The sequence below is a fragment of the Chrysochloris asiatica genome, unplaced genomic scaffold (assembly GCF_000296735.1).
Source record: "Chrysochloris asiatica unplaced genomic scaffold, ChrAsi1.0 scaffold00050, whole genome shotgun sequence".
NCBI lineage: Eukaryota > Metazoa > Chordata > Mammalia > Afrosoricida > Chrysochloridae > Chrysochloris > Chrysochloris asiatica.
This window is the reverse complement of record NW_006408568.1, coordinates 2,869,666-2,876,058: the sequence shown is the minus strand read 5'-3', so window position 1 is coordinate 2,876,058 and position 6,393 is coordinate 2,869,666.

Here is a 6,393-nt window from a genome sequence, read left to right as displayed (position 1 = left end):
GGCAGTGCACTGTATCATCTTGCGCCCATCTCTGGGTTCTGCAGCTGGCAGTGCACTGTATCATCTTGCGCCCATCTCTGGGTTCTGCAGCTGTCATTTTTCTGCTGATTGACTCTGTTATGCTTGCTGCCACTTCTTGTTGCCTCCAATGTTACAGCTTTCTCTCTGTCTTCTGGGTCTAAGAGGTTCTTAGTGCAGGGACGAGCTCCACAACTAGCTGTTTTTCTTGATGGTAGTGAGGTTCCCCTCCCCACTTATGAGATTGATTACTTTTAAATGTTATGGAATGGAAATTCTGAGCAAGCCCCTCATTGGGGTTTATGCACCTTATTTGCAAAGGGGATTGTCTTTCCCTGACACAAGTGTTCCATGTACCGTATCTGCTGTATTCCCTTCGGCATGCCACAAGTGCCTCATTTGTATCATCCTGCCCAATCATTTTATGGAAGTTACAAGATCATGGCTAGAAGTACACACCCTGGTTAGGTTCCAAACACCAGGTCAGTATGCAAAATTCGGCATTGTGTAAAAATGGAGGATGACCACATCAGATCACAAAATAGGAGATAACGGCATTGTTACTGAGCCACCAAACCACTGAGACTCATGGCTCAGTCAAGTTGACACATAATCTTAACCATCACAGCCAGTCCTACTCTCATCTTGCACCTTGGAGCTGATTGCCAACAGATATACGTAGTTGATGTACAAAGGAGTCAAACAGAATGTTTTCTCTTGTCAGTGTGAAATGTCAGACAATGAGATAGTTGGTAAGTGAGGAGAGGGTGTGATTCACTGCACAGCACGTTGAGTAAGGCAGTTCCACAGATCATTCCCCTCAGCAGAAAGCAATGCCTAGAGAATGACTAGACTGTGAGTCATCAGAACCAATACTCCCAGTAGTAGAGTATGAGGGCTTGGGTCTTGAAAGGGGCATGCATCAAAACTGCAGAAGATCTGGGCTGCACTTCTAGAAGTGGCACTTAATAGTTATGTGATCCTGTCAAAATCACTTCGCTTCTCTAAGCCATAGGTTTTTCATCTGTAAATGAGAGAGTTGGAATCAAGAATATTCAATGTCCCCTTCAATTCTGAGGTTCTGTGGTTCTAATATTTGGAGCGTATATGTAATGACAGCAACAACTTTTCCACTCTTTTCTGTTTTTCTTTCACCATCCAAATGTCCACAGAATTTTGTGTGATATCCTTCATGGTCCCTCTGTCTCTACTTCCTCTCCAAATTCACTCATTCAGTTTTGCTCTAGGTGAAAAACAGTCTCACACATGTGCAAGCAAATCCAAACCAATTTTGACTCATAGCAACCTGACACAAGATTTTCAAGGCTGAAAATCTTTATGGACCTAGACTGCCTCATCTTTTCCCTGTGGAACAGGTGGTGGGTTTGAACCATGGTCAGCAGCTGAACACTTTCACCACTGTTGTGGCTTTGTTAAGGGCCATTTGTTAGTTTCGACTCATACTGACCTTGTATAGGCTTTCCAAAGAGCAGCTAGTGGTTTGAACTGTCAACCTTGCAGTTAGCAGTCCAATGCTTATCCTACAGCACCATACCAGGAGTCAGTCCATAGGTTTTCCTGTTGCTGTTGTTAAGTGCTGTCCAGTAGGTTCCAACTTATAGCAACCCTGTATCAGGTTTCAGAGGATTAACTGGTGGGTTTGAGATGCTGACCTTGTGGTTAGTGTTGTTTTTTTAAGTGCCGTCAAATTGATTCTGACCCATAGTGACCCTGTATAGGGTTTCTGAGGAGCAGCTGGTGAGATTGAACTGCCTGTCTTGCAGTTCAAACGGCTTTGCTCCCATAGCACCACATGAGGACTCCTAGGGCTTCCTAATACAGTGGAGGGTAGAAAGATACTATGAATCATGGATTACACCCACTAGAGATTTATGATTTCAGTGCAAGGGCAGGGTAGGATACGTTGTATTGATTGAGATAGTGATGTCAAGACAACATACCTTTTGTTGTGGAAATATAATGGTTATTGTCATTGCTGCTTTCACATGTGCTGATCCTAAACCCCAGTAGAATTGCCCAGAATATACGGGAAATGCAGGATTGGAAACAGAGTAATAGAAATTGGAAGGGATTTCAAAATCTAAGTTGAAACCAAGCACAAGTATAAGGTCCACAAAGCAGGAGATTTTAGAAGGATTGCAAGTACACTGAATTCTAGATAATGCACAGGTTGGGGCAGGCACATCATTGACATTTATGAAGCCAGAGCAAGAGAAACTTTGGAAGTCCAAATACTATCTGTTTGTGAAAACGTTATAATCAAGCTAACAAAAGTTAAATAAAATATGCTCTATCCTCCTACTTGACAAATAGGCCTTAATAATGTCAAATGAAAAAACATGGGCACCAACTGCTTTTATATGACTGAAAGTTGGCAAAACACCAATAATAATTAAATTCAATGCAATTATTATTGTAGAATATGAATATTCTAGCAATGAGCCAGTGATGTTTAGATAGGTAATAAAATTTAAATAACAGTTCACACATAATAATATGCATAACTATTCATATCAAAACATACATAATTCATAAATGATTATACTTACTCCATAACATTTATTTTAAAAACTATTGCTTTCATTTTAGCAAAATTACTAATTATATTGCTATGATAACATTTGCACATAAGTTGTGTGCTATTAACATTATGAATTATGTAACAGGTCTTAAGTCATTTTAGTTTCTAATATTTTATTAATTGAAATTTAGAGAGAAACTTTGCTGTACAAAAGTACTATCAGAGTTGTTTAAGCAACACTTATATTTAGAAATCTAATATAAAATTTATGCATTACTTTCCAATATTGTAATCAAGTGCTTGGAATAAACTATTATGAAATATAACAAATTATAATTTTATTATTATAGCTTATACAAGGGTGTTGTGCTAGGCTGATTCTCTAGAGAAGCAAAACCCAGTCAAGTTTATGTATGTATATATACAGGAAGATTTACCTAAAGTAGGGGTGGGGTACACCCAGCCTGCGAGCCATATGTTGTTGTTAAGTTGTGGTCAAGTAGATTCTGACTCATAGCGATCCTGTATAGCATTTACAAGGAGCAATTGGTGAGTTTGGACTATGGAACTTGTGGTTCAAATCGATCTTGCTGTTGAGTGCCTATCCTACAGTGCCACATGAGGACTCCAGATATAAGGCTCACAAAATCACCTGGTCTAGCCCTGCCAAGGTAACTGGAGTTCTAACCATCACGTACAGAGGTGAGTTCATTAGATGTTTGACCCAACATGGCAGGCTAATTTTTAAGTTTATAACTGTGTATGGTCCATGAATGATGCTATAAATTTCCCCACCCCTGATCTAAAGGAAATGGCTCACACAATTGTTGTTGGTCATTAAGTGCCATCATGTCAGTTCTAACTCACAGAGACCCTATGTAGGGTTTCAAAGGAGGAGTTGGTGAGTTTGAACCACTGACCTTGTGATTCCAATGCTGATCCCGCAGTGCTACACCAGGAGTCACACAATTGTTAATGCTGGAAAGTCCCACATCCATGGATCAGTTGTCAAGCTGGAGTCCACTCCTGGCTCAAGTAATTTCAGGGGCTGAAGAACCCAAGATCAACAGGTCTCGTGGCAAACTACTGCTGCCGAGGCAGATTAATCCATGGTAAAATGGCAGGCTGCTTAAAATTCCCAGGATTAGCAGGCAATACTACAGGCTGCTGGCTCAAGTCCAAAGAGCTAGAGGGCAAATGACAAGCCAGATGCAGAATTCAGATGCATTAAAAGGGAAATAACTTAGGCCAGAGAATTCACATATACTGTAAGCAGGACACATTCTCAAGTAAGCGCCCTTACAATTGATTGGCTGCTCATAGCGCATCTCATCATGGGCGTGGCTACATCAGAACTGCCAAACCATTGAAAATTATGGTTGCCTTACCATGCTGACATAACTTTAACCATCATAGATGATAAGTCAAAAAGTATTGCTACAAGAATCCCTGTTCAGACATGCATGGGTTTACCCCAAACATATGTGTTTAAACATGTCTCTGCCATCAGTGGATGGCAGATAAGTTCTGTCAGTAATGCACTTGTCTTAGTCTCTTTGTGGTTGTTGTGAGGTGCCATTGGGTCAGTACCAACTCATAGTGACCCTATGCACAATAGAACAAAACATACTGTCTGATCCTGGTTCAACCTCACAACTGTTGCTACATTTGAGCCCATTGATGCTGCCACTGTGCCAATACATCTCGTTGGAGGGTCTTCCTTTTTTTTTCTCTGACCCTCCACCTTACCAAACATGATACCCTTCTCAAGTGACTGATCTCTCTTGACAATATGTCCAAAGTATGAAAGACAAAGTCTGGCCATCCTAGCCTCCAAGGAGTACTCTTGCTGCACTTCGTCCAGCACAGATCTATTTGTTTATTTATGGTACCTTCAAAAATAGGTTCAATAAATACAGTGGCTTGTCAGGAGATATGCTAAGCCAGTTCAACTCAAACTCAGGAGGTAATCACAGATGCTTTGGGATTCCAAAGGGTACTCTTGATAGGTTTTCTTGAAAAACACAGGACACTCATGGGGGCTTATTATGAAGAAGTTTTAATAGAACAGAAAACTTCATTGGTGAGAAAAAGGCCAGGAAGACTTGCTTTGAGGAATCTTTTTCTATCTCGGAAGTGCACCTGCTTATTCTTCAAGGATTGCAAAGGCTATCTTATAAAAATGTGGTGGAGAAACCTTACTCCATCCACTCTGCTGCCCTGATCTTGCCCCTTCAGACTTCTTGTACCCCAAACTCAAAGAACATTTTAAAGGAACATGATTTGAGTTCCTTGAAAATGCCAAAACTGCCATTTTGATGTGATGTAAATCAAAGAACACAAAATTCTTTGTGGAAGGATTAGTAAGATTGAAAAACTGCCTTCAGAAATGTATAGACCTAGATGAAGACTGTGTCAAGAGACAATAGCTTCACATTTTGACACTTGGGTTTAATAAAGGTTGCTATGATTCTGTAGCAATACTTTTTGACTTAATTTTGTATCCATCACTGCTTAAAGCCATATGTTGTTATTGTGTGTTAGCAAGTCCATTCCGACTCATAATGATGCTGCTGGAGGCAGTGGAAATGCTCCATAGGATTTCCTAGGCTATAACCATTACCAAAGTAAATCGCCAGGTCTTTGCCCTGGTGGAGCAGCTGGTGGGTTTGAACCACTGACCTTTAGGTTAACAGTCAAGTGCTCAATTATTTTACTATTATTGCTCCTTAAAATGATATGGATCCACTTAAACACACACAAACTCAACAAATAACCAATGGCTGCTTTTTCAGAAATAGATTTACAGGTCTTTCTTCTGAGGTGCTTCTGGAGAGACTCAGACCACCTTTAGGTTATAAGCTAAGTGTGTTAACAATTTGCACCTCTGGGGACCCATAGATCTATCTATGTAATGTAATCAGTGTCCTAATTTATATATGTTATGTTCAGACCTATAAATACATAAATGTAAGGGTAATATGAAGCACTGGACTGTTATCTGCAAGGTCAGCAGTTCAAACCTACCAGCCACTCCAGGCTTTCTGTTCCTTTAAAGATTTACACCCTCAGAAACTGTATACAGTATCTTTATGAGATGTATTGTATTAGATAAATCTGCTGCACAAAACCTCTTTAAAGTGTTCAACAGCAAAGATGTCAGTCTGAGGACTAAAGTGTGTGTGACCCAAGCAATGGTGTTCTTAATATATTCACATGCATATGCTAGTTGGATAATGAATAAGGAAAACTGTAGAAGAATTGCTACATATGAGTTAAGGTGTCGGAGAAGTATACAAAAAGTACCATGGACTTCCAGGAGAACAAACAAATCTGTGTTGGAAGAAGTACAAACAGAATATTCTTTATAAGTCAGAATGGCGAGACTTAGTCTTTATTATACTTTGGACATATTATCAGGAGGAGTCAGTCCCAGGAGAAGAATATTGTGTTTGGTAAAGTTGAGGGTCAGCAAAAACCAGGAAGACCCCCAATGAGATGGAGTGGTACAGCAGCAATGGGATTAAAAGTATCAGTGATTGTGAGGGTTGTGTAATGTTTTGTTCTATTGTGCATAGGGTCTGTAAGAGTCAGAATCGACTCAAGGACACCTAACAACAAAATTGAGCCAATTGACTCTGCAGCAGTGGGTTTATGAAGTGTTTACTATTGGGAAATAGTCCTCAGCTGCCATGTGCTGATGTGTGAATATCTCTGGAACCAAGAATTAGCGAATGAAGAGAAACAAGAATATGGATTCTTAACATTCCTGGGCAGCAACAACTTGTTATTAAAAAATCGATTGTATTCCTGCTGAGAGGAATGATTTGATA